Raw genomic sequence first — 9490 nt, 5'->3', positions numbered from 1 at the left:
GGAACTTTCAACCCTCCGAGCCCTGTACTCTGCCTTGGCCTGTCGGTCCCTCGACATTGCCTCGGCTCCAATGCGGTCCTTCAGCCTTCCGGCTTTGACTGGGTCCCTCGTCTGTCGGTCACCTGGCTCCGCCATGGCTCTCCGATCCTCTGGCTGCACCTCATCCCTCCGATCCGTCAGCTCCACCTCCTTCCCTACGGCTCCGCCTTGGTCCTAAGTCCTACCGGCTCCGCCTCAGTCTTCTGATCCCCCAGCTCCGCCTTGCTCCTCCGAGCCTCCAGCACCGCCTTAATCCTCCCTGCCATCGGCTCCACCCAGGCCCTTCAAGTCTTCGGCTCTCTCCTGGCACCAAGTTCCATGGTGTCACCCATCAAATCTCTCACGGCTCCGCTTTCCATGGCTCTGCCCCTCAAGTCTCTCACAACCCCACCTTCCACAGCTCCACCCCTTTAGCCTCTCAGGGCCCCACCTTCCATTGACTCTGCCCTGGTCCCATGCCCCACACCCTGTCTCGCCAGGCCACGCCTCAGAGCCCACCCCACCCAGTTCCCTACAGAACTTTGGAACTACGTCATGTTTTATGTAATGTTTGTGTGTGTTTATGTATATCATTTCTTATATTTTGTAATTCTAGTTGCTGTTTCATGTCATGTGTTCCCTAGTCATGTGATGTCCTGTTTTCCCTCCATGTTTATGTGTCTTGTTTTCATTGGTTCATTGTTTGATTATCTTGTTTTGTGTTCTGTTTGTTCATTGGCTAATGTTCTGCCATGTCATGTATTTAACCCTCATGTTTCCCATGGTCCATTGTCAGGTATTGTTGAATGTAACTTTGGCTGTCTTTATTGTCAAGTCATTCATGTTTATGTTTTGTTTAGTTCAAGTTTATAAAAAAATTGCACTTGGGTTCTTTATTTCATCATCATCGTCTGCATTATTACCAGCAGCAACAACGTTACAGTCTTGTTGTCGTTAAAGACAATTAAATTGATGTTTTTGAAAAATCTAAACTAAAATAAATTTTAATCCTCCAAAATTAACAAAATAAATACAAATAAGCTGAATGACGTTTAGATACATAGTATGTTGTAAAATGTGAAACCTTTAAAATCCACCTTCAATAAACAAGAAGATGCCACCAGCAGTAACAAGACGGCCTTGTGAAATTTAACATGTTTAAACATGTTTTAAATTAGTATATAACTATTATTATACTAATACGAGTTAGTATTTAAATTTGTATTAATTATATAAATTAGCACATACATTTAAGCAGCAAAATACTAAAACTAAATTTAAATAAAACCTTAATAAATAATTCAAGACTATAATACCCTTGAACTGCACCAAAAACTGAATACTTAGTCTCAGTTTATTGCCATAGATAACTTCATGTTTCAGCATGCAAAGGAAAGATAACAGATCACAAATAACTGTAATGCACATTCCACTGTGAAGCACATATGATTTCTAGAATGTCTCTGTTTCAGAACATCATTTTCCCTTCACTACATGTGTTTATAAAACTGTATTCTTTGTGCAATTATTTGTAGGGGAGCTCTCAAAAAGAATGCAACGGATGAATGTGAAAAAATAACTAAATGTACAACTTTAATAACATAGTGAAGATGTTTGGCTTGCACCGAACGAGAATGCGTTTGGAGTACAAACATGACCTGCACAGTCATGTTTGAATGGTGCATATTTGTACAATGGTGAAGGAATATCAGATATTGAACAGATGTGTGTGTGTGTGTGTGTGTGTGTGTGTTATTGGTGTAATATTCTGCTATATACAGATGGTGAGCATAATGGCTATATATGACAAAATATATGCAATACAACATTCAGTATCTGAAAATTGGTTTTAACATTTAAACAAATGTCACAAATATAAACAGAAGATTACAAATAGTTACAAGCTAGATTAATGTTTTGAAGAAACATCGGTGTTGCAAAGTTGCCACCAAGCTATTGTGTTTTGAGTGGTTGCTAGGAGGTTGTTATGTGGTTGCTGGGGTGTTCAGGGGAAGTTTCCAGGGCATTGCTATATGATTGTTGGATGTGTTCTGGATTGTTGTTAGTGTATTGTCATTTGGTTGCTATAGGGTTGTCAGGGTGGTTGCTGGGCTATGGTTACATTCACATTTACGTTTATGCATTTGGCAGAAGCATTTATCCAAAGCGACTTACAGTGCACTTATTACAGGGACAGTCCCCCCAGAGCAACCTGGAGTTAAGTGCCTTGCTCAAGGACACAATGGTGGTGGCTGTGGGGATCGAACCAGCGACCTTCTGATTACCAGTTATGTGCTCTAGCCCACTACGCTACCACCACTCACTATGTGAGTTATGCAGTTATGCAGTGGTTATGCAGTTACTAGGTTGCTCTGAGGGGTTGCTAAACTGTTGCTATGTGGTTGCTAGGGTGTTCAGGGGGGTTTCCAGGACATTGCTATACAGCTGCTGGGTGGTTGTTAGTGCATTGCCACTTGATTGCTAGGGTGTTCTGTGTGGTTGCTAGGCTGTTACTATGCAGTTGCTAGGGTGCTCTAAGTGGTTGCTAGGCTGTTGCTATGTAGTTGATAGGGTGTTCAGGGCCCTTCCAGGGCATTGCTATGCAACATCTGGATGTGCTATAGGTGGTTGTTAGTGCATTGCTATTTGGTTGCTAGGGTATTGCTATGCAGTTGCTAAGATGCTCTAAGTGGTTGCTAGGCTGTTGCCATGTGGTTACTAGTGTGTCCAGGGGGGTTCCAGGGTATTGCTTTATGGTTGCTGGGTGGTTGAAAGTGCATTGCCATTTGGTTGCTAGGGTGCTCTAAGTGGTTGCTAGGTGGTTGCTATTTGGTTGCTAGGGTGTTCAGAGAGGTTGCTTGGATGTTGCTTTACTTTATGAGCTCTTTTTAATTTACAACCTTGTACACACACAAGATTTTAATTTTTATACTAAATGTTTCCGGGTTTCAAAGTGCAAATGTGATTTACAATATTCTTTTAAAGCCGGCCATTTTTAACACACACACACACACACACACACACACACACACACACACACACACACACACACACACACACACACACACACACACACACACACACACACACACACACACACAGAGAGGCAGTTATTGCCAGTTTATGATGTCCTCACACACACCTCTAATAAACCCACACTATGTGTTCAGAGCACAATCTGTATGTGACAGACAATGAAGTCTGTAAATATATTACTAGACATATTATGTCTAACTTCGATATCTCAATAGGTTCCTAATCAGCATTTGATTTGGCCTATTTTTTTCCTCCAATCTGGCAACCTCCAGCTTCTTCAGAATTACCTGAACAAGAACAACGTGCTTGCAGCTATATGTCAGTGGTAATTAATGGTGAACAAATGACTTTTCACTGTTTCACTGCCTGGTTTACTATTGTTTCATCATTAACAGTTACAGTGGCCCCAGAAAGAATCTGTTTGAAAATGAAAGTTCATTCAAAATGTTAAAACTGTTATAATTTACTCACCCTCATGTTGTTCCAAACCTGTATGATTTTCAGTCATCCATGGAACACAAAAGGAGATGTAAGGCTGCATCTGTCACCATTGACTTTCATTGAAAAAGGATCCAATGAAAATGCTGTGTAGTTTTCCAAAATACTTTGGTTTTTGCTTCCATCTGCTGGACAGATCATGTTACTGCTGTCAGCGCCATTGAACCGTAAGCCTTAAGGGTCAGTAGGCGGAGCTACATTCCCAAATATGGTCCGTGGCTCACTGCAATGGGCGGGACTTCTCTTCTTATTGGTTCAACTGGTGCCAATCACCTTGCAGGTCGATAGCAAACGAGCTAACTAGCTCAACAGCAAATGTACAGTGGCTGGAGTACAGCAGCGAGCAACCGGCTTTTTACTTATTTAAACGTATTTATTTTTTAAATATTTGAATAGTTAATCGGTAAATTGGAGAATCGGGGGCGAAAGGAGAGGTATGTTCATGAATACATTACAGTAACAAGCTAATTACATCATTATATCATTATATGCTACTACATAGAAACAAATTACCTTTATGTTGATGCAAATAACTACAATAACACGTTCTGCCATATTTAACATGATCTAGTTAAATGTATCTATATTAGTTATATAGAGAAATTAAGCTGTAGCCTATGGAAAGTTTATTTATCTAAGCACATCATTGCTTGTGTAGATGCTTTTGTTTGCTGTTCTAACGTGTGTGCTGTTTTAATTATGGACATTTAACTTGCATGAAAAAATAAATAAAAAATAAATAATTTAACTTACATGTTTATGTTATAATTTTTGCACTTTTAGATCATTTGAAAAGACTGTAAAATATATATACACACACACACACACACACACACACACACACACACACACACACATACACTGGCAGCCAAACGTTTTGCTTTTATGGAAAGAAATTGGTACTTTTGTATTAATTCACCAAAGTGGCATTCTACTGATCACACTGTATTGTCAGGACATAATGTGAAAAATGACTATTAAAAAATAAATAAAAAAAATATTCAGAACTTCTTAAACTACTTCAAAGAGTTCTCATCAAAAGAATCCTCCACGTGCAGCAATGACAGCTTTGCAGATCCTTGTTATTCCAGCTGTCAGTTTGTCCAGATACTCAGGTGACCTTTCACCCCACACTTCCTGTAGCACTTGCCATAGATGTGTCTGTCTTGTCGGGCAATTCTCACACACCTTACAGTCTAGCTGATCCCACAAAAGCTCAATGGGGTTAAGATCCATAACACTCTTTTCCAATTATCTGTTGTCCAATGTCTGTGTTTCTTTGCCCACTCGACCCTTTTCTTTTTGTTTTTCTGTGTCAAAAGTGGCTTTTTCTTTGCAATTCTTCCCATAAGTCCTCCTGAGTCTTCTCTTTACTGTTGTACATGAAACTGGTGTTGAGCAGGTAGAATTCAATGAAGCTGTCAGCGGAGGACATGTGAGGCGTCTATTTCTCAAACTAGAGACTCTGATGTACTTATCCTCTTGTTTAGTTGTACATCTGGTCTTCCACATCTCTTTCTGTCTATTTTAAATATATATATATATATATATATATAAAAAGTTTTATTATTACTTATCCCCTTTTCTCCCCAATTTGGAATGCCCAATTCCCACTATTTACTAGGTCCTCGTGGTGGCGCGGTTACTCACCTCAATCCGGGTGCCGGAGGAAAAGTCTCAGTTGCCTGATCTGCGCATCTTATCACGTGGCTCGCTGTGCATGACACCGCAGCGTCTTGTAGCATGGTGTAAAACAGTTAAAGGATGGGAAAGGAGGAGGCGAGAACCGGCTTGACGATATAAATCATAGTTTAATGGAAAACTTAAAAGACAACACAAACACACATGACGGACATGTCCGCTAACGATCTCTCTCTCCCACACAGCCCTCTGCAGTCGACCTTTAAACCTCACGGCGGCATAATTAGCCTAATACGGGACCGGGTGTGTAGGAATCACGACCCGGCCCCGCCCTCCGCCCTGCCACATTCCTCCCTCGTTCTCTCAGGCTGGGGAGCCCCGGCCTGACGTACATCCCCCTTTCCCTGGGGAGGGCGCGCCTCCGCCCGTCTGCCGGCAGGTCATCCCCATCTACCTGGACGAGGGAGGGACAAGGGAGGGAAACAGAAATGATTAAAATGGGAGGGTACTCCTGTAACAGTGTAGTACCCCCAAAAAACTATACAATTTAAAAAGAGGATAAAGGCCAACGCAGAGCGACAGTGAGAGAGAGAGAGGAGAGAGAGATGCAAAAAAAAACTTACTCGCCAGTTCTCAGATACGCCGCAGCTTGTTCCTCGGCCACTCCTCCACCCTTTGTCGGACGACAGCCGCGCCTCTCGGGCGGATCCGAGGCAGTCCTCCAGCCCCTGGCGGACGGAACACCCGCCGCGTTCTCGGGGACTAGAAGGGGTCTCCCCGCCCCTGGCAGCGGTTCTCTCGCCCAGGCGGTCGGCAGTGAGCCCCTCCCGCCATGGTCGGCGGTCTTAAACCCCGCCGCGTTTCAGCGGCCGGTAGGCGACTCCTCCGCCCCTGGCAGCGGTTCTCTCGCTCCAGGCGGTCGGCTAGGAGCCCCTCCTCCCCTCGCGGTCGGCGGCCATCGTCCTCGCTCAGGTGGCTGGGCTCCTCGTCCCCCGGCAGATGGCCGCGGCTGCTCCGTTGGGGTGGATGGTAGTGGCGAGAACTCTACTACGGCGTATCCCTCCTCCTTCCCGGGTTTCAGCACCAATGTAAAACAGTTAAACGATGGGCAAGGAGGAGGCGAGAACCGGCTTGACGATATAAATCATAGTTTAATGGAAAACTTAAAAGACAACACAAACACACATGACGGACATGTCCGCTAACGATCTCTCTCTCCCGCACAGCCCTCTGCAGTCGACCTTTAAACCTCACGGAGGCATAATTAGCCTAATACGGGACCGGGTGTGTAGGAATCACGACCCGGCCCCGCCCTCCGCCCTGCCACACATGGCTTGTGCTATTCTCCAAGCACAACTTACTACGCACCCCACTGAGAGCGATAACCACTAATCGCGACCATGAGGAGGTTACCCCATGTGACTCTACCCTCCCTAGCAATCGTGCCAATTTAGTTGCTTAGGAGACCTGGCTAGGAGATACTCGCTGAGCTACCCAAGCCTCCAAAATCTCCATTTTTTTTGGCAATTTCAAACATTGTATCGCCTTCATTCCTCAAATCAATGATTGACTGATGAGTTTCTAGAGAAAGCGGTTTCTTTTTGTTGTTGTCATTTTTTACCTAATATTGACCTTAAGACAAGCCAGTCTATTGCATACTGTTGCAACTCAAAAACAAGTTTCTTTCAAGCTTTAAACTGTGTTTGGTATAATGGCAAGTGACTTTCTAGTATAAAATTAGCAATTTAACATGATTACTCAAGGATCCGGTGTTGGAGTGATGGCTGTTGGAAATGGGGCCTGTCTAGATTTGATAAAAAATGACTTCAAATAGTGATGGTGCTGATTTTACATCAGTAATGTCCTGACTATAATTTGTGATCAGTTGAATGCCACTTTGGTGAATTAAAGTACCAATTTCCTTCCGAAACAGCAAAATCCATATATTATTCCAAACTTTTGGCCACTTGTGTGTGTGTGTGTGTGTGTGTGTGTGTGTGTGATAGATATATATGTATATATATGTATATATATATATATATATATATATATACATATATATATATATATATATACTTTATTACATATATATATGTAATAATACTTTGTATTCTGTTTTATAAACAATAACAAAAATGATAACTGATATATATTGATTCATTACTGATAAATATAGAAAATTAATCAAATATAAATATATATTGATTAATAGATATAAGAAATTACAATTATAATGTCTAGTAATATAATAATTATTATTAATAATTAACATTTATAAATTAATCATTTATAAACTATCCAGTAAAGTAATCATTTATAAATTATCCACCACCAGGAGTGGTGGTGTAGTGGTCTAAGCACATAACTGGTAATTTGGTAATCAGAAGGTTGCTGGTTCGAGCCTCACAGCCACCACCATTGTGTCCTTGAGCAAGGCACTTAACTCCAGGTTGCTCCGGGGGGATTGTCCCTGTAATAAGTGCACTGTAAGTCGCTTTGGATAAAAGCATCTGCCAAATGCATAAATGTAAATGTAAAAATGTATGTATAAACCATCCTGATAAATAAAAAATATTTTAAGAATATTTTATAATACAATTGAAGTCAGAAGTTTACATACGCCAAATGCATTTACAATCCCTGGCATTTAATTGTAGAAAACATTCCCTGTCTTAGGTCAGTTAGGATCACTACTTTATTTTAAGAATATGAAATGTTAGAATAATAGTAGAGAGAATTATTTATTTCCTCTTTTATTTCCATCACATTCCCAGTGGGTCAGGAGTTTACATACAATTTGTTAGTATTTGGTAGCATTGCCTTTAAATTGTTTAACTTGGGTCAAATGTTTTGGGTTTCCTTCCACAAGCAACAATAAGTTGCTGGAATTTTGGCCCATTCCTCCAGACAGAACTGGTGTAACTGAGTCAGGTTTGCAGGCCTCTTTGCTTGCACATGCTTTTTTAGTTCTGCCCACAAAATTTCTATCAGATTGAGGTCCTTGATGTTGATGCCCATAAGCCATTTTGCCACAACTTTGGAGGCATGCTTGGGGTCATTGTGAATTTGGGAGACCCATTTGCGACCGAGCTTTAACTTCATGGCTGATGTCTTGAGATGTTGCTTCAATATATACAGCCGTGGCCAAAAGTATTGGCAGTGACATAAATTTTGTGTTTCGCTAATTGTTCTGCTTCAGTTGTTGTGGTGTTGATTCACATTGTTTCTAGGTTATTGTGCAGAGTGATCAGATGCATTTTAAATAATTACAAAACACTTCATTGGCCACAAAAACAAACTTTATCACAAAAACCCAAATTTCACTGTTTTTTGGCATCTTTTCACTCATCATATCAGCAGCACCTGGGAAAGTGTGAATGAGTACTAGTCAGGAGAAATCACTCTATCATTCTGATTGGATTATAAGAGCAGACTGATTGCTATAAAAGGAGGGAAGCAGTGCTTCCAATCATTGTGTTCTTGTTAGCAATGGTTACCTCTAAAGTAAGACGTGCAGTCATCATCACTTTTCATCAAAATGGCCTCATATGCAAGGAAATTGCTGCAAAGAATATTGCACCTGAAAGATTAATTTACCGGATCATCAAGAACCTCAAGGAGAGAGGTTCAACTGCTGTGAAGAAGGCTTCAGGATGTCACAGAGTGTCCAGCAAGTGCCAGCACCATCTCTTCTCCTGAGGAGTCAGCAACGGAATCGTGTCACCACCAGTGCAGAACTTGCTCAATAGTGGCAGCAGGTTGGTGTGAGTGCATCTGCACGCACAGTGAGGTGAAGACTTCTAGACAAAGGCCTGGTGTCAAGAAGGGCAGCAAAGGAGCCACTTCTCTCCAAGAAAAACATCAAGGACAGACTGAAATTCTGCAGGAAGTACAAGGATTGGACAGCAGAAGACTGGTGCAAAGATACTTTCTCTGATGAAGCCCCCTTCCGAATGTTTGGGACATCTGGAAAATCGATAGTCCCGAGAAGTAAAGGTGAATGCTACCATGAGTCCTGTGTCATGCCAAAGGTGAAGCGTCCTGAGACCATCCATGTGTGGGGTTCCTTTTCATCCAAGGGAGTGGACTCTCTAGGGAGTGGATCCAGGAGCAATTTGGTGATGATCCGTGCATTTTCCAGCATGATGGAGCACCATGCCATAAGGCAAGAGTCATAATGAAGTGGCTCAGAGATCATTACATTGAAATTTTGGATCCGTGGCCAGGCAAATCCCCGGATCTTTATCCCATAGAGATCCTGTGGTCAATCCTCAAAAGGCAAGTGGACAAGCAGAAG

Source organism: Xyrauchen texanus, chromosome 19 (assembly GCF_025860055.1).
Source record: "Xyrauchen texanus isolate HMW12.3.18 chromosome 19, RBS_HiC_50CHRs, whole genome shotgun sequence".
Classification (NCBI taxonomy): Eukaryota; Metazoa; Chordata; class Actinopteri; order Cypriniformes; family Catostomidae; genus Xyrauchen; species Xyrauchen texanus.
The sequence above is the reverse complement of the archived record's forward strand: the minus strand, read 5'-3'. Positions refer to the sequence as shown.